This window comes from Sus scrofa, chromosome Y (assembly GCF_054392235.1).
Source record: "Sus scrofa isolate SSC_HxYL_T2T_F1_AM1 chromosome Y, Sscrofa_HxYL_maternal_Yorkshire_Landrace_v2.0, whole genome shotgun sequence".
NCBI classification, from domain to species: domain Eukaryota; kingdom Metazoa; phylum Chordata; class Mammalia; order Artiodactyla; family Suidae; genus Sus; species Sus scrofa.
In genome coordinates this window covers 6696534-6716133 of record NC_139402.1, presented here as the reverse complement: position 1 = coordinate 6716133, position 19600 = coordinate 6696534, and the positions used below count along the sequence as shown (strand labels likewise).

Sequence of the window (19600 nt, the reverse complement as noted above, 5' to 3'; positions counted from 1 at the left end):
TAATGTGGAGAAAAGCAAATATTTATTTAGAGCTTCTTGCATGTCTAGTCCTGCATCAAATATGATATCTCAAAGATATTGCGAGTGATTCCTTTTATCTGCTTCATATTGCAGAGGCTGAGACCCAGGCAAAGCCTTTAAACACACACCTAAGGTCAGAGGCAACTTGAACAAGAGAATCAGTGTTCAGATTGCCACACTATATAACCTTCCCTGATTTATGAGCAAGGAACTTCAGACATGGCCCAACAGAGAGCCAGATCCCTCTAAACCCAATGAAAAATACCAGGTCACAGCACTCAACTTGAAGCAGGCTGGGAAAGATGATTTTCTGGATTCCCCACATTGAAGAGAAGGTATTTCTTTTTTCTTTTGTTTTTTTCTCTTTTTAGGGCCACACCTGAAACATATGGAAGTTCCCAGTCTAGGGGTCTAATTGGAGCTGCAGCAGCTGGACTATGCCACAGCAACGCCAGACCAGAGCTGCATCTGCAACCTACACTGCAGTTTGCAAAAACGTTGGATCCTTAACCCACTGAGTGAGGCCAGGTATGGAACCCACATCCTCAAAGAGGCAGAGACTGCATCAGGTTCTTAACCCATTGAGCCACGATGGGAACTCCAAGGGAGGTTGTTTCAAAATAACTGGCAGATGCTAGCAATGTCTAGTACTTAATTCTGCAAAATCATTACTATATAGAAAGCTCCTTTGGGGCGCAGTGGGTTAAGGATCTGGCATTGTCACTGCCGTGGCTGGGGTAGCTGCTGTGGCTGGTTCGAGCCTTGGCCCAGGGAACTTCCACGTGCCAAGGGGGTCAGCGGGGGGGGGGGGGGGCGGGCGGAGGAAATCATTACCGAATAAGACACAAACCCCCAAAGGCGTTAACCCATCACCTCGACATAAAAAAGCTTCTGTCCTTTACAGATCTTCATTCTAATTTTGCTGCCTACATAGCTATCTCATATATATTATATGCCGCATTATATATGTATGTCATTGCTTCCAATACAGGCACAATAACATCCAGCAACAGTAACACATTTTTCAGCCTGACTCCTGGGAATAGCTCACACTGCTGGCACTCTCTCTGGGACAGCATGGCCTGCAAGAGTTAAGATGTTTGCAAATACGGTAGCGTGTTTGGTGTCTCTGAAGGCTATCTGGAGCGGGCAGGGAAGGGAAGCTTCCTTGTGCGCTTCTGGCACGGCGGCGGCCCCGTGAGACGCGCTCACCTGTTCCACCACCCCGGCACCCGGCACCGGCACCAGCACCGGGCATCGCTCGGTGCCAGCTGGTTTGCACTGGGGATTAGCTGCTCTTTGCATTCGCTTGTAGCTGTGGATGTGGTTTCTGTAGTGATGGGGCCGACTGCGGAGATCCATTGGCTGCTGGCTTTGTAAATTTCATTCAGTTTGGTCCAATAGCAGAGGGGGAGCTGGGAGCCATCAGGACCTCTCGCTTCAATCTCTCTTTTTCTTGCAGACCGGTCTCTGTCTCTCCATACAGAGCTTTTATTCAGACCTCACGCTGCCCTTCGTGCTCCGTGTTCCCGTTTCTCCCTCCCCATAAGACTATTTACGACACAAACAACGAATTTCCTCCAAACGGCCGCGTTAGTGATCCATCGTCACATGCCTTCGGGGGCTCAAATCCGGTTGGGATTCGAGAAAGCCGAGGCGCCCCAGCACATCCTCCTGAATCATACCTTCGGCCAGGGTTCGCTAGAATAATCTGGATATATAAAAAGAACACTGAACAGTCGAAGCCGCTCTTCCACGGCTAAGGTAGGTGCCGTTTTAGGATGTATCTCTGGGTTATTTTTTTATAAAACCTTTTTTTTTTTTTTTTTAACATTTTGACTTGTGTGTGCTCCCCCGCCGAAGATGATAAGCCTGACTGCTAACGTTTGCGGTTCAATTCATCCGACGTTAAAAATTTTTTTTTTTAATTTTGAAAATTTGGATAGATGGACTTTCTTCCATCTGTCGCCCCATTTCTTAGGTGTGGGAGTGTGTGGACATATATGTACGGCGTGTCCTGTGCAAGCTTTCGTGCCCGTCTCCACAGAAACATTACATTTTTTTTTTTTCTTTTGACTTAAAAAAAGATTCGGGACCACGGTGGTTCGGAAGCATTTTGCTGCAATCAGCTGTTTGAACGGCTCTGGGGCCGTGTGTGATGTGTTTACAAAGTAGCGCTGTGTTACATACAAATAAACAGAAGAGTGTGGCGAGGAGAGGAGGGGAAAAAAAAATGTATCTGCAGTACAGGGAGAGAAAGAGCAAAGCGCCAGTTCTCTGCAAAGCGAGACTGGAGAGGAAGGCTGAAGGACTTCTGGAAAGTGTGAGCAACCACGGGCTTTTTTCTCCTCCTTCTTCTTTAAGGAAACTGTCAGCTACCACCTCCCGGGGTGCATTTTTTGGGTTAACCAGAGAAAAAAAAAGGAAAACAGGCTTGGCCGGGTTTGCGTTAAGCGATTTTTTTTTTTTCCCCTCCTGCCTCTGCTGGCCTTGGATAAGATGACGGCTTGTGTGATGCACGAAATAACGCACGTGATTGATTAGGACCTGGCTGGGCTTTGCTGGGGAGCGACCCGGGCGCGCCAGAGACCCCAGGTGAAGACGAAACGACGGTAGCTTAGCGCTGTTTCTTGCAAAGCTGGGGAGCGGGCTCCCTGCGCCCCCCCTCCCCTTTCGCGTGCGTGTGGGTTGGGGGAAGGCAGGCGGCGGAAGGTGGGGGGCTGGGAGGGGGGCAGCTGGTGGTTCTGCTTCTTCTCGAGCCTTTGGATCTGGCCTGGACCTCGGCGAGGGGCACGCAGCTGCCGCCGGAGCGCCGTCCCCGAGCTGCCTGCTCTTCTGGAGGACCACAAAAGTTGGTAGCTGCGGGGACAGGCTCCGGGCAGCCCAGCCAGGGTCTCGGGGGTGCGGAAGCCATCGCCCCTGTTCCCAGGAGCACAATCCGCGGGGTGCACCGAGGGCCAGTGCTCTTGCCCGAGGTGGGGGCGGGGGTCTGGGGAGTCGGTTCCAATACGCGGACCACCCCAGTAGCCTTGGGCGACGTAATAGACAACCGCCCCCCCCCCCCATTCCAAAGCTCTTCGCTGTCCCGCGCTTCAAATCCCGCCTATCCCCCCGTCCCCGCTTCCCCAGCTGATTTCATCCTGACCCCCCCCCAACCCCCGCCCCTAGATCTTCCCGCGCAGCTCGGCCTGACCCCCTCCCAATCCAGCGGGCGGAACTGGTGGCGGAGATTCGGCGAGCCCAAAGTCTGGGGGCGGGGGCAGGGGGCAGTGGAGGTGGGCAAGGGTCTGTGAGAGCTTGGAAAAGCGAGTGAACTTGAGTCCCGCCCCCTCCCCAAGGCCTCGGCGGAGGCGCCCCTGGCCTGCGCTCGCACTCGTGTGGCCTGACCTGCGGGCTGGGGGGTGAAAGGGGGGGGGAATGTGTCGCCCGGCTGCAGCTGAAGCGGGGGGTGGGGGCACTTGCGGCGGGAGACGAGGCGGAGGTCCCCGCCTCCACCTCCCCCCCCTGCCTGTCCCCTCCCCCTCAGGCTCTCCAGGACGCCCGCCGCCTCCTCAGGGCGCGCAGGCATCCTTCAGTCTCCCAGACGCCCCCTCTCCCTCCCCCCGCCCCGCCCCTCAGCCTGCCTGGGATCTTTCGACCCTCGGAGAACCCGTGGGCTCGGTTCTCCGCGCGGGTGTCCGGGGCGGTCCCCGAGGCTTTGCGCCCCCAGATCCGGGCCCGGGGCCCCGCGCAGTCCTGGGCCCGGGCGCACCATTCCGGTGCCCGCACGCCGCCAGACACAGCACCCTTTCTTCCCCGAGCGGCGGGGGCGGGAGCGGGGGGTCACTCCCACCCCGCATCCCCGTGGCCACCCTGGAAATGGATGTCCCTTTCGGAGGGCGAGGGGCGCCCGGAGGACGTCCTCTGCATCCCCCCGCCCCTTTCCCAGCGGGCTTTTTTTTTTTTTTTTTTTTTTTTCTTGGCTGCGGCTTTCCTCTTCTCTGACTCCTGCCTCTGAACCGACTCTCAGGTGTGGGCCTCTTTTTATTTTTGAAGCCATTGGGCTGTCCTTTCGGGGCTGGCGGGGGGGGGGGAGGGGGGTGCGGGAGGCAGCGTCGGGGTCCAGGGGGTGGCGGTGGGGTGGCTCCCGCCTCGTGCCGCGGTGGCCGCTCGCGCCCGCGCTCGGTGCGCGCGCGGCGAATTGAGCGCAGAGCCTGGGCGAGTCTGGGGTAACCAGGACCGCGGATCCCAATCTGTCATTTGGACCCAACTTAAGAATTTGGGGGTGAGGGTTGTCGGATGGGGGTTATGGAACTGAGCAGGTGCTGTTCTTGCGAGCAGAGTCCACAAGGTGGTAGTGTGGATTCTTCCTTTCATTTTTGATTTGACTGGATTTTTTTTCTTTCTTTCTTTCTTTTTTTTCCCCCCTATTTGGTCAGTTGGGGGAATCGGCTTTCTGTGTTCATATCCTATGCTATTTGAAGGGATCCACCTGCTGGTCCGGCTTCCGTACCCACAACGCGTTGCATGTTTCCTAATGCGAGGTGGTGCAAGCTGGCTTCGTTTTCGGGAGTCGGCACTTAGCATGGTTGGAGGGATGAGACGCAGAGAAAAAAGAAAGGGGGTGGGGGGAGAGAGAGAAAATAAGAAAGTTTGGGGAGACTTAAGTTATCCTGATGGAAAGAATTTGCAGTTTGTGTATGTAGGCTTCTGCAGGCAACACGGAAGTACATCCCTGAGACCTTGTCTGGGAGGTAGCTGCTTCAGCGAGAAATTAAATGACCAGGGCGTCGAGACCTGACTTTCTATCAGAACAAAGCAACCTCAGCTGCTCTGAGAGCTGCCCGGTTTGAAGGAGAGGCTTCGTGTTTTTCCTAGAGGATGCCAGAGGTTGGAGAAGTGATCTCATGGCACAGAGATCTGTATTTTTGTGGAGTCAGATGAGGGGAGTGGGAAATTATATTTTCTGCCTTCAGTTGGTGGTGGGAAGAGGTTAAGAGCGACCCTGACAGTCGCCAGGGTCTATTTCCCTGTGTGGCTGCAGCAGAAGCTGACTGTTGAACTCTGTGTGTGTGTGTGTGTGTGTGTGTGTGTGTGTGTGTGTGTGTGTTGGGGGGGCTGATAGCACATGGTTGCATTCACCCCTTCTTTCCAGATAATAACATCTGAATTTTTTTTAATGTGTCCCTAAATGAAGAACATGAGAATCTCACGGAAAGCCTCTGCAAATACTTATTTTTTTCCAGATTAAATACATAGTATTCTGTTACCCAAGGATTTGTATCCATAACGGCTATTTTAAAGACTATTTTTCCTTGACAGGTAAGAAAATAGTCAGGGCCAGAATGGAGCAAGTGGAAAATTACTTCATCAGTTTTAAATCACTGGATGAAAATGACAGGTTGAATTTTTTGGAAACCACAATGATTTCGAGCAGGGAGTTAATGATCATTGCACTTTCATTAATAATGACTGTGCTTTGATGCCATTTTCGAGGTGTTTTGACATATTTTTCTCGGGTGGAAGAATTGTTGCTTTCCTTTGTATTCTTTTTTTTTTTCCTTTCCCAAATGAAAGCATGCTGGATACACATTTGGCCCTGTAACCAGCCGTCCAGCTAATTTTTACCCAAGTCTAAGAAGAGATAAGATACCTGGTCAGGAACTGGTTCCCACGGAATGTGGATAAAGCAGGTATAGCTGTCCATGCTCTTACATTTACAAGTGAATAAATTCAAAAGTTCATTTTTTTTTTTCGCCTGAAATATAGACAATAAGTCTACGGTTTTTTTTTTCTTTATTTCTGAACTCGGCCTTTTCGTTTTTCTCTTTGTAGTAATTTGTGGAAAGCTTCTGGTCACCGGACAAAGATGAGAGTGTTTCTGTACACACTCAGTTGCTTTCTGAATGTCCAAGGATGTCTTTAGGAACCTTTATCATATGGTGCTTTTATGCCTGGACCCCAGCAAAAAAAAAAAAAAAAAAAAAAAAAAAAAAGAAAAAAGAAAAAAAACAAAAACAAAAACAAACAAACAAACCCAGAGAAGGTTCTCACAAAAGTAAATAGTCAAGTGGATGGGATCTGGCCTGGGTTTACTGTTCTTAGGTTTTAATTGGTGCCCTGTATTATAAACCTTCATTACCTGGCTGGGTGTTGTCAGCAGGGCAACTTCTTGACCAAATTTATGTGGTTCAAATGAAACGACCATATGAAAATATTTAAAGTCTTTTAAAGCCCTCACTCTGAAGACAAGCTCCTCTGGTTCAAACATTTAAATTCCAAACTCGGTGAGAGCTGATTTTTTATATGTGAGAGTGAAGCGCGAGGAACATATTTTTAATATCTAAACCAGAAATGTATTCTTTCTATGTTCTCAACGCTTACGAGCATACGTTTTATTCCCAGATGATGAAACTATGTTCAGGGTTTCACTTCAATCAGTTGCCCAGTTTAAAACAAAAAAAAAGTTCTGGATATTGCATCTTTTCAGAAGAGACACTTCCTCTTCCGTTTAATTAGGTTAAAAAAAAAATGCAGACTCTGACTTCGGTGTAGCAACAACTGATTTCTTAAACTTGTCAGCCCCCAGGTTCACATCACATATTCAGCTTTTGCTCAGTTAAGGAGAGGCAGAGAGATGCACAAAATTGAGGCCACGTGGTTTCAGGCAATTAGGTCATCTGTTGTGGGCTGCTACTATTCATGGGCCATTCACTCCGTGAATATTTTCCAGTTTTGTCATTTTTCTCTAAACAAGCTACATGGGGCCTTTCAAAGCCTCTTCTGTTCTTTGCTTAAAGAATGGCACGATGGGAAACTCTTCCTCATTATTCTTGGGGAGGGGCAGAGTGGCACCAATGATTAAGGGAGGGCCGGGGGTGGGGGGGGAAACGTGGTACCGCCTAGAATTTTGAAGTTGGCCATTCCCAGGCTTTGAGTGCATAGCTAGAAGAATTCCGTCCTGTGGCGAATCTGCGACGCCAAAGCGCAGTCAAAGGCTCATACGATCCGCACACAGAGGGAGAAGAGCCAAGCCACCTCACTTCAGACCTTCGCTGTTGGGCTCACCTGTCCCAGGTGTGTGCGGAACCCCTGCGCGCCACCTGCTGCAGCAAATCAGTTTCCAGAATGAGCCTCTTCTCTGGTCCAACCCGCCTCCCTCCCCCCGCCCCCCAGAAGTGGTACCTGACAGAAATACAGACCAAAATATAGAGTGAGGTGAATTTGTATTGAATTGATGAAAAACAGAAAAAAAGAGAGAGAGAGAGAGAGAGAGAGAGAGAAGTGACGGGGGAAAAAACCGAGCAGGACCTCGCGGGAATGCGTCTTTCTTTCCGGAGGGTATATAATGAGATGGCTTGTGCTTTTACAGCTTCTTTGGAAATGAGGGGAAAGAACGTTGAGTTTTGTTTGGGTGCTTTTATTTATTTTTTTTATTTTTTTGGTATTGATTGATGGACTGATGAATCAATCGTTTTTTTTAGGGCCGCACCCACGGCATATGGAAGTTCCCAGACTAGGGGTTGTTGGAGCTACAGCTGCTGGCCTACCCCACAGCCACAGCAACACAGGATCCAAGCTGCATCTGTGACCTACAGCTCATGGCAAGGCCGGATCCTTAACCCACTGAGCGAGGCCAGGGATTGAACCCTCCACCTTATGGTTCCTAGTCAGATTCGATTCCGCTGTACCACAACGGGAATTCCTGTGTTTTATTATCATGAAAGCGTAGTTGATTTACAGTGTTTTGTCCAGTTCTCTTGTACCACACAGTGACCCAGTCACACACATTTCCCTGTGCTGTACAGAGGGTGCTTTTATGTATTTATTGACTGTATGCGCTGTAAAGAGTGATTTGCCACAGTACCAGCCCTCTTTTGGGGGACCAGAATTGGAGCTTCCTGATTTGGTGTCTTGATACTGGTGAGCATTTTGGTTTCACGAGGCTAATACCTGATTGGATGATGAAGGCATTATGGGCTCTGGAAGTTACTATCCCAGGCATAGGTCTTTACCCTATTACATCGTGGTAAAAACAGATATCACAAGATCTAAGTGCCACACAGTTTTAAGTACTGTGGACTGTTGGTACGATATTATATCATAACTCTAGAACTTCTTCATCGTGTTCAACTGGTTTGTTTTTTTTTTTGTCTTTTAATGATAATCATTAAATGTCTTTTAATGATGCGTTATTTATTAGCATAATGTCTCCAAGGTTCATGCAGAATTTGTGTCAGACTAATATTCCATTGTATGTGTATACTTCATTTTATTTATCCAGTCATCTGTCAATGGACAGATGTGTGTGTGGTTTTCAGCTTTTCGATATCATGAATAATGCTGCTGCGACCATGAGTGTACAAATAGCTCTTAGAGACCCTGCTTTGAAACCTTCTGGGTTTACACCTCCAAGTGGAATTGCCAGATCATATGGTACTTCTAGGATTTTTTTTCTTTTTTAGAAAAAGGATTTACTCATGGACTTGGAGAACAGACTTGGGGTTGCCAAGCAGGGGCGAGGAGTGGGATGGACTGGGAATCGGGGGTTCATAGATGCACACGCCGATTGCCGTTGGAATGGATAAGCAATGAGACTCTGCTGATTACCATTGGGAACTCTTATCTAGTCACTTATGATGGAGCCTGATGGAGGGTCATGTGAGAAAAAGAATATATATATGTATGTGTGACTGGGTCACTTTGCTGTACAGTAAAAAATTGACAGAACACGGTAAACCAAGTATAATGGAAAAAATAAAAATCATTTAAAGAAGTTTTGGAGTTGATTTACGGTGCTGTGTCCATTTCCTCTGTACAGCAAAGTGACCCAGTCATACATACATACATACATATATATGTATATATTCTTGTTTTCATATTATCTCCCATCATGATCTATATCTCAAGAGATGGAATACATTGTGCAACATAAACTGTATGTCTATTGATTCATAACTCACCATTTCCCCCTGTTTGACTCTTAAAAGACAGCAGGAATCCATCCCTCCTCTGGGCTCATGCGCCGTTTTTTTGAAATTGGAGTAGAGTTCATTTACAATGTTGTCGTAGTTTCAGGTGTACAGCAAAGTGATACAGTTACAGATATTTTTCAGATTCTTTTCCATTCCAGGTTATTACAAGGTATTGAGGGTAGTTCCCGTGCTATCCAGCAGGTCTTTGTTGTTTATTTTATACTTGGTAGCCTGTATCTGCAAATCCCACACTGGTAATTTATCCCTCCCCCTTTTCCCCTGTGGTGACTGTAAAGTTGCTTTTGTTTGGCTGGTTGTGCCTTATTATTATTATTATTATTTTGGCCAGGGGCTAGGTGGAGAAAGACCTAGGGTTTTGCAAAGTGCCCTTCTTTGAGATGCTGATTTGTCTACATTAAAAAGAAAAGAAACGTAGGGAAACTTTTGAATCCCTTTAAAAAAAAAAAAAAGAAGAAGAATCAAGGTGAAAGACACTGTAATTGGCAGTGACGAGAGGTGTGCCTGGGAGTCTGTGTTTATTTTTGTGGCACACAGAAAAGGGCTCTGGTTGTATTCTTGCAGCCGTGATGGATTTGCCCATGGTATCATTTTTCGTGTTTCATTTATCAGCTTCCCCCGTGTTTGGGTCAGAACTGTGGCAGGGGTGTGGGTGAGGTTACCTGGAGGGTCTGCCAGCTTTGGCTGCTCAGCCTGCAGCATCAGACTGGTCTCAGAAACAGTCAAGGGGAACAGGAGTGTGTGTGTGTTGGGTGGCAGGGGGAGCAGGTGCAGAGATCAGAGCCCACGGATGTTCTCTGGCTGTCCTGCTTCCGATCATTTCCTACTTGAGGATTGCGCTAGGAACACACTGAGTGGGAAACTATAAACACGTTTTTAAAAACTTGATTGAAGCAGAGTTGATTTACATTATTATATGAGTTTTAGGTGACAGCATAGTGATTCAAGATTTTTAGATTCCACTCCGTGAAAAGCTATTTCGAAATCATGGCTGTATTTCCCTGTATTGGATGATATATCCTTATATATTGGATTATCTATATTATACATAGTAGCACCTCTTTTTTTTTGGATTGAAGTATAGTTGATTTACCATGTTGTGTGAGTTTCTAAGGTACATCAAAGCTGTTCAGATATATCTGTCGATATGTTCCTTTCACATATATCTATCTATATATATTCTTTCGCAGATTCTTTTCCATTATCAGTTATTACAAGATATTGAGTATGGTTCCTTGTGCTGTACAGTAGGACCTTGTTGCTTCTCTCTTTTATATAGAGTATTGTGTGTATATGAATCCCAAACTGCTAATTTATCCCCTCAGTCTGCTTTGGTAACCATAGGTTTGTTTTCCATGCCTGTGAATATGTTTCTGTTTCCTAGATAAGTTCATTTGTGTCCTGTTTGAGATTCCACAGAGAAGCGATATCATACGGAATTTGTCTTTCTATGTCTGACTCACTTCACTTCATATGAGACTCTCTGGTTGCATCCATGTTGCTGCACGTGGCACTGCTTCGTTCTTCTTTATGGCTGAGTAGTATTCCATTGTGTCTCTGGACCACATCTTTCTCCAGTTCTGTCCATGGCATCCACATCCTGGCTGTTGTGACTCGTGCTGCTGTGAACATAGGCGTGCATGTATCTTTGCGAATTAGAGTTTTGTCTGGATAGATGCCCAGGAGTGGGATTGCTGGATCTTAGAGTAGTTTTTTTGGTAGTTTTTTAGGGGACTTTCACACTGTGCTCCATAGTGGCTGCACCAGTGTTCATTTCCACCATCCCTATAGGAAGGTCATTTATTTCTCTTAATTCCCTCTCTTGTCTCTCCCCGCTTCCCTCTTCGCCCTGGTTACTGGCTTGTTCTCTAGATCTGTGTGTCTGAGTAAACACCTTTTTAAAACAAATAACGTATGTCCCTGTTAACGGCTCTTCTCCATCACTCACATTTGCCCTCACCTCCCAGAGGCATGTGGTGACGAGTGGAGTGTGTCTGTGTGTGTCTCTGTATGTTCACACACGTAGGTATGACCATATGCCCCCAGCACAAACCAAGAGCGATTTCTTGCATCAGATGTTTTTCTCAGCCATGGCAACGCATGCGATCCAAACAAACAAACAAAAAAACACAAGATCAGAATGAAACATGTGCTTGGTGCCTTGGTCATTCTCCCTTTCTTCTCTCCATTGTTCACCAAGCCTAAGTGATATTGAAAAAGGCACTCCATAAATGGCCCAGGATGGATCTGCAACGCCTCCTCATTGGAGGGGAAGGTGTTCGTTGATAAGGAAACTTAAAGAATGTGAGTGTGCATGTTGGGGTGCAAGCATCTGTTTTTCTCCAACGATCCTTGAAGCGTTCTCTTCCAATTTGAGAAACATATTCTAATGAGGTCTCATCACCTGTGATTAGGAGGGAATAAACTACATATCAGGAGTGATAAAATATTGCCCTTTCCTGCCCATCCATCTTGGTCCAGGTTGCATACTGGGAGGGAGCAATTGACAGTTGGTGCAAGGATCAAACTGGACACTCCTTTTTAAAAGGCACAACAGAATAGCCCATTTATCTGCCTGGTAGGAGATGCATGTGAAAGCTCTGCTGAGAGATGGATGCAAGTGAAACCTTCTGGGCTAGCAAAGGAATAGCGTCTCAGCCCCACAGACAATCCCACGGTTCACTTTCCGTAAACTCTGGGATGCTTACGTCCCCAAAGTGGAGAATCTCATCGTGGTGTCTTTGTGGTCTGAGGGCCCCCCCCCCACCCCGCAGCCCCGTTGCCTCCTAACTCAGCGTGGACCACTCACGCACCTGCATTTGCCGAAAAGCGGGGACAGACCCCAGCCGTGGGGGCAGCCACAGCAGTGGTGCAGCCACGGGATTTCCTGTCCCATGTGGTCATTTTGCCACTGGGCGCAGATGCTTTGGAAATAGGGTTGCACATAGATGGTAAATAGACTTAGGTCCCTGACCCGACACTGCGCTGACGTGGGACCCAAGTGTTCTCGGGACAGTGACAGGCATGACGTCACGAAGCTGTTTCTTGCACAAAATCATTTTATTGGCAAATCGTAACTAGAAAGGCTTCGTTGTCTAGCTAATTTTCATTTAAATATATATGTTTGTAATTATTGTTAATGATTGTATTTGCATAGTTATAACATATTTATTCACTGTACATTTTTATATTGGAGTACAGTTGATTTACGATGTGTTAGTTTCACGTCTACAGCAAAGGGATTCAGTGATACTTGTGTGTATTCTTTTTCAGATTCTTTTCAAGTTACTACAAAATATTGAGTACTGTTCCCAGTGCTATATAGTAGGTCCTTGTTGATTATCCGCTTTATATATAGTACACTCTATGCATTTCTATAATTAAATTTGTATACAACTTTTTATACAATATAATTTGTATGCAATTTTTATGCAGTGTAATTGATGAAGAAAGACTATCATCAAAACACTATTTCAAAATTCTGTGGTTGTCTGTTTTACATACAGTATACACTATGCATTTCTATAATTAAATTTGTATACAACTTTTTATACAATATAATTTGTATACAATTTTTATACAATGTAATTGATGAAGAAAGACTATCATCAACACATACGTTATTTCAAAATTCATTGGAAAGCCTTTCTATAGATAATGTATAAAATTGATTTAGCTACATAATGGATTACATAAGTATAATTGTAGGGAGTTTCCTGGTGGTCTAGTGGTTAGTATTTGGTGCTTTCACCACTGCAGCCTGGGTTCAATCCCTGGTCTCCAGCTGAGATCCCACATCGAGCAGCTGCATGCCACAGCCAAAAAAAAAAAAAAAAAAAAAAAGAGGGAGTTCCTATCATGGCGCAGCAGAACTGAATCTGACTAGGAACCATGAGGCTGCGGGTTCGATCCCTGGCCTTACTCAGTGGGTTAAGGATCTAGCATTGCTGTGAGCTGGGGTATAGCTCGAAGACATGGCTTGGATCTAATGTGGCTGTGGCTGTGGTGTAGACCGGCAGCTGTAGCTCCAGTTGGACCCCTTGCCTGGGAACCTCCATATGCCATGGCTGTGGCCCTAAAAAGGAAAAAAGAAAAAAGAGAAAATATAATGAGTGTGATTGTGTATTATATAATGTACTTAAGTATTTAAGCTATATAATGCATTAATATAGACATATGAAAATTGCTGTAAAGATAGACTGCAAATATAGTTATAGATGGATGCATGGACCATTTGATGTGCATTTGCCAGAAGAAGTTGTGTCATAGGTGGTAAGTCCCTTTGCAGGCTGGTCCCCAGAATTGACACTAATTGTCCACAGAAACTACCGCTTTGCATTCAAGAGACGTTGGGGGGCTATTCATGCTGCTGTGCTCACCAGCATCTTTCAGCCCTCCCTGGAACATCATTTATTGATACTGAGTGGGAAACCTCGTGTCAGTGGGAACATGCAGATGAGGTCAAGCTGTGGCTCTTGGATGGATGGAGCAGCATCTTTTGCCCCCGGAACGCAGACCCTGAATCTATGTCAGTGCCCAGAAGCCCCAACAGATTACAGTGGTCCGCCCTGGGCATGGTGAGGGGCAGAGGCGGTGCCTTTCCATCTAAACATCTGTGTGTCCTTGTGGGCTAGATTCTGTTGGCCGGGTCTCTTGTGTGGATGTGCCCACGATAGCAGATCAAGACGGTAGCCTCAGGAATGGGCAAGAAAGAAATGCCATGAGGGACGTAGATGGACCCTTTTTCTGGAAAATAGCTTCTGACTCTCGTTCGTGTATTCATCACTTTTCTTGCACACATCCAAGTGGCAGGCTTGCAAGTCAACTTAGTCCTGGTAATAGGTGCCTTAGGCATGTACCTCCTCAGACATCTTTGCCGGAACGTTCATAAGAAAATGGTTAAGGAATATAGTTCATGTGTACGTGACCCCCCCATTTGCTGCTATGTGCTCTGTATTCTTTCTTTCATCCTCCCCCCCACCCCACCCCCTGCCCCCTGCCCCGCCGGCTTTCTGGCTTTCTTCATTGGGCTGCGTGATGAGGACTCAGAGGTCCTTAAGGGATTAAAGGAACAATGACAGCAGCGAGATCATTCTTTCCATGAGTCGGGAAGGCAGAGCAAAATGAAATGGCAAAGGAGATTTTCCATGACAACGTAATAGAATTCCTCCCGTGTCCCATGGGTACAGCTGCTTATGTTTTTAAAAGCTGGCCAACCCTCTATTGGTAAAACCTTGATTTTCATTTTTGTAAATCCTGGGAGTGAGGATGTAGGGAAAACAGACGCCTTTGATTCCATAAAGAATTGAGGACCCCTGAAAGATTGGGGGTTTTTTTAAAGGCAGGGAGTGGATCAAGCCTCATGAATTAATGGCTGTGTCCTGCAGTCTTTCTATGAATCCGTAAACCATAGTTAAATATGTCAGCATTTGTCTTTCTTTTTTTAAGGGCTGCACCTGCGGCATATGGAAGTTCCCAGGCCAGGGGATCGAATCGGAGCTACAGCTGCTGGCCCACACCACAGCCACACCAGTGTGGGATCCAAGCCACGTCTACAACCTACACCACAGCTCATCGCAACACCTGATCCATGACCCACAGAGCAAGGCCAGGGTTTGAACCTACATCCTCATGGATCCTAGTCGGATTCGTTTCTACTGCGCCACCATGGCAACTCCCTATTTCGGCCTTTTTTAGGCATAAACAGTACCTTGGGTTCTGATGGACCCATGTCTGATGTCTCAAAGATCACAGAGGCTTGTCTCAAACTCTGCCACCCCTCAGAGACTCTACTTTTCAGCTATTTCAGGTCTTTAATAAGAACTCCCAAATCAGGGGTTCTTTCTTTCTTTCTTTCTTTCTTTAATGTATTTTATGCAAGGGTAGTTGATTTACCGTGTCGTGTTAGTGTCTGCTGTATAGCAAAGTGATTCAATTATACCTGCACATACATTCTTTTCAAATGCTTTTCTCTTATGGTTTATTACAGGATATTGAATATAGTTCTCAGTTCTTGTTGTTTCTCTCTTTATAGGTAATCGTGTGTATCTGCTAATCCTAGACTCCTAACTCATCCTTCTAGCACCCTGTCCCTTTGGGAACCCTGCGATTATTTTCTATGTCTGGGAGTCTCTTTCTGTTTTGTCAAGAAGTTCCTGTGTGTGCCCTATTAGATTTCCACATAGAAGGGATGTCACAGCGTCTGTGTCTTTCCCTGTCGGACTCACTTCACTTCGTATGAGAATCTCCAGTAGCATCCGTGTTGCTGCAAATGGCAATGATAGCCTTCTTTCTGAGAGCGGAGTAGAATTCTATCATGGACCACATCTTCTCGAAGGGATTTCTCTCTTTTAAAGAGGTGCCTGGATCAAATAATTTGGGGGAACCCCACCTGTCATACCCGTCTTGAATTTTTACCCTGAATACAGACACATCAATGCCTTGAGAAGCCCCGCCGTGCTGCATTCAGTAGCATAAGGTGAGAGTCTTTGTCCTGAGCGGTCCCCAAACCACAATAGTCGAATCACCTAGAAGGCCTCTGTGGATATTTTATTGACACAGAATGCAAAGGATCTAAGGGGCACTTGAGTGTGTTTACATTGCCAAGGTCATCTGGAGAAGTGGACGCGATTTTTTTTTTTTTTTGGTCATTTCATTTGTTTATTCAGCATATATTGAGGGCTGAGTATGGGGGAGAAGAAGGTCAAGCTGTTTATCTTTTCTGTACCGTCCATGTGACAAAGGCCGCCACAAAAACGATAGTGTTTGCGGGGGTGGGTAGATGAATGGGCATGACCAAACAGGAACCGACTCAAAAGTAAGAACAAAGAAGTTTTATCATCAGAATCTCCCTTCTGGTATGTGTGTGTGTGTGTGTGTGTGTGTGTGTGTGTGTGTCATGTCTCATGTCCTTTTTCCAATGTTCAGGAAGAGAACAGCTTAATTCAGGGTTCATAAACCTTCTAAAAATAGAGGCAAGATGATTGGTGCCGTATAACTGAGCTATGAGAAGGCAGAGGATTGTGTAATTTTCAGATGGAGAGAATGCCTGCTGTTAAATTTTAGCATCTTCAATGGCGCAGGCGACTGGGGTTAATAAGCAAAGAGATGATTTAATAAAGGATCGGGGAGTTAACCAGGGGCCTTGAGGAAAAGAAGGTATCTATGTTAGTGGATTCCCCAGGGGCATCTGTGTCCCAACCCTAAGGCAGCAGGCCAGCTCTGCTTTTTACATGGTATATACATTGTCCCAGGAGCCAGGCTTAGGCTGGAATAGTTTAGATCACAGTACAGAGAATTATTGGGAACGGGTACCCTTAGAGAAACAGAACCATGGAAAAGCAAAAGACATTTTGGAAACAAAAAGCATATACGATTGGATTGGATTCTACAGAACCTATTATTGAGATAAATGGCAAAACTTGAATGAGTTCTGTGAATTAGGTGGTAGTAATTATCCATGTTAATTTCTTTGTTTTTATAGTTTGTTTTGATAGTTGCATTGAGGTTTTAAGAGAATGTCCTTATACTCTGAAATAGTCAAGGGTGTTGAAACATCATGAGAAAATTTCTGAAAGTTTAAAAGCATTTTAAAATAAATAGAAAAAGCGGCTGGAAAAAAAAAAAAAAAAGCATATACGAGACACAAGGCAAAAACCTTACTTATGAACTGAGCAGTGCCTGTGAGCCGCAGGCAGTAGAGGGTGGCAGCTGCAACTGCAATTTGATCCCTAGCCTGGGAATCTGCCCATGCCACAGGTGTGGCCCTGAAAAGAAGAAGAAGAAGAAAAAAAAACTTGTCCCTGAACACAAGCATCAGGCCGACCCAGGAGAAAAGGAAAAAGTTCCACGAAGTTAGGGTAGGTTAGGTAGGTGCAGACAGAAGACGTATGAGGCACAGGTGCTAGGATGGCAAAACTGAAAAGGCGGAGAAATCTGAATTTGTTAGACTATCAAACCAACCAACCGACCATAGGGCAAAGGGTGGCTAGTGGGTGCGTTGTGGACGGTGCAACACATTTCCGTAAAGCTGTTACAAAAATAGGAACATGGAAGACATTCGGAATTCCTATCCTGTGAAAAGTACCCTCTCAGCACACGTCTCCTGACAATTTTTTTTACTGCCCCTGTGGCGTGTGGAAGTTTCCAGGTGAGGCGTTGAACCCATGCCACAGCAGTGACCCGAGATGCTGCAGGGACAATGCCGGGTTCTTAACCCACTGAGCCACCAGGGAACTCCTCACACGACAATTTAAGTTCACCATGGAAATCAAACAGCAGCATATGCTGGGGGTGAGCGTGTACTTAACACATGGCTTCGCTGAAAATTTGTGCAGAGGTGTTGAACAGTAATTCTGCTAAAACGATTTCACAGATTAAAATAATGTCCATGAATTTATGTGATGATTACACTGATGGAAAGCTCTCCCTTTGATGAATAGCTAAGGATCTGAAAATGGATCAAAATTACATGAGAATTACCTCAATAAGCGTGTGTGTTAATTTCAAAAGTTTTGGGGTGTTTTGTCGGATCACATCCAAATTAATGAATTGTTGAGTTGCATAAATAGATGTATAAAATGTCAGGATACACGTTGGGCATTCGTGGAGCTAGCTGATTTCCTGTTTATGTAGATGTCAGCCGATTAAATAAAATTATGTATGTCTATATATAATTTGCTCATATAAATTATATAAACACACACATATGTATTTCTATGTATGTAAATTCAATTATTTGTACATATATATGTGTGTTTATATCATGTGTGTGTTAATATAACACACACATATACATATATATGTATAAATAATTTACTTTTTATCAGGAATATATCTTCCTGAAGATTTTAAAAAGACAGTCCTTGGTCTGCCTGGGGTGGTGCCATAACAGAATCAGCAGATGTGTTGTTTGTATTGACAAAACTTGACTGTTAATGGTTCTATCACTAAATCATCCCACACGTGTGTTTATTTTTTTCTCTCTATGTGTCACTGGAGGTAGAGAAAGAGCAGTGGAAAGAGTTTGCAGTATTATATTGAACGGTGATCTCTGTCTTCCCACCCTCCCCAGCCCCCAGTTTGCTGTTAATTTAGAGACATCATAGCCCAGCCTCTCAGTCTGGTACCTACTGGGGTCTCTGGGCATCCTTCAGGGGGAAGCTGAACTCAGGGGAGGGTTCGTCACTCCTGCGGAGAGGGGAGGGGCAGATCCATGGATTTGCTGGTGTTGAAACAACTGTCTGTCTATTCCCAAGCCAAGGTCACTGCCGCTTCTGGTTTTTCTGAGGATGCCAGCGGGTGGCCCTTCTCAGGGAATTGCAACATGTCATAGCTAGGGGTGATGGGCGATCAAGTGGCTTTTTCTGGGTCTCCCTGGTCCCAGGATGCTCACCTGACCAGGTCAGGAGGGAACACATCTGTGTCCCCTCCTTCCCTCTCCTCCTCCTCTGGTCTCATCTCCTCCCAAACCTACTTGACAGGAAAAACAAATCCTGTCTTCAAATTAAGAACAGTATTCCACCAGCTACTCTGCACTTTGGGAGGGCTTGATTCCATTTATGGGATGGAGGTGAGAGGAGGCAAGGATTCCAGGAAGGGATGCATTTCTATCCACTCAATTCCAAGAACGTGAAAACGGGCGTAAGCCTTCTAGTAAATACCAAGGATCGTGGGTGGGGTAATTGGTGATCGAACCAGAAAATCATTTAGAAGCACAGCTTTTGAGGACTTGAAAAGAAGGAAATTATGTTCGTTTTCCTCCTTTCCAGACAAGGAAACCGAGTCACACAGAAGTCCTATGATTTTTCACCTGGACTGCATAGCTAGTCACTACTTTTAAACGCTGTTCTTGAAAGGAAGGGGAAATACCTGAAATTTCAGGGTTAGCTATCTCTATTTCTGCCAGTTTTTGAAAGCTTGAGGAATCAGAGGCATCATCAAACAGGTTAATACAACAAAGCATATGATTCATGTTCAAAACCTATTTCTTTTCTTCGTTTTGTGCAGCAGAGACTTAAAACGATAAAATCATTTTCACGAAAACAACTAGGAGAGGAAGCAGAGGGGAGAAAACCTCCAAAACCTTTTTTTTTCTTTTTTCTATAAAGCAACATAGCTGCTTCTCATCTTCCTTTTCCTCGGATGCTTAATTAATTATTCTTTGTAAGAATGAAAGGCTTCTCCATTTTTTTTGAAACGTTCATTTGTTGCACTCGTTCATTTATTGCTACGCTTCCTGAGTTTGTAGGAAGGGACCGAACTTTTTCAGTGATGCTCTCTCCTCGCTCCCCAGAGGGCTTTGTCCACGATGGGAAGTTTCGGGTTTTTCCTCTCTGCAAACTTGGGTGGATTGGATTACTCTTGATGTCTTCCTAGTCCTGTGAAATAGAGTCCAGAGGAAAGAAACAGTTACCAGCCCCTCAATTTTCAGGACTCTCGAAGGCTCCTGGAGACCAAAAGCACCAGGAGCCTCTCTTGCAGGTGAACAGGGGGTCTGTCACTTTGCAGGCGCTGGTGCCTGAGCATCCGGTCACCTGGAGGGGTTTCCATGACAGCTGTCGACTGGCCAATAGGGAAGTGCCTTAATGAAATGTGCCTTTTTACGA

The 19600-nt window shown here is 45.7% G+C and overlaps 1 protein-coding gene across 16 annotated transcripts in view; it reads left to right on the top strand.

Annotated features, from left to right (window-relative positions):
• Positions 1–1463: 1463 nt before the first annotated feature.
• LOC100624109 (neuroligin-4, X-linked) overlaps positions 1464–19600 on the top strand; it is a 401261-nt gene continuing 383124 nt past the window's right edge. For 4 of the 16 annotated variants that reach the window (XM_085008984.1, XM_085008976.1, XM_085008985.1 and 1 more), the window contains exon 1: positions 1464–1785. The gene's annotated coding sequence lies outside the window, so the exon portion shown is untranslated. Of the gene's footprint in view, positions 1786–2302; positions 2873–3545; positions 4033–19600 lie in introns of those variants that run through there. The other 12 variants (XM_085008978.1, XM_085008971.1, XM_085008977.1 and 9 more) reach the window with 7 other exon arrangements.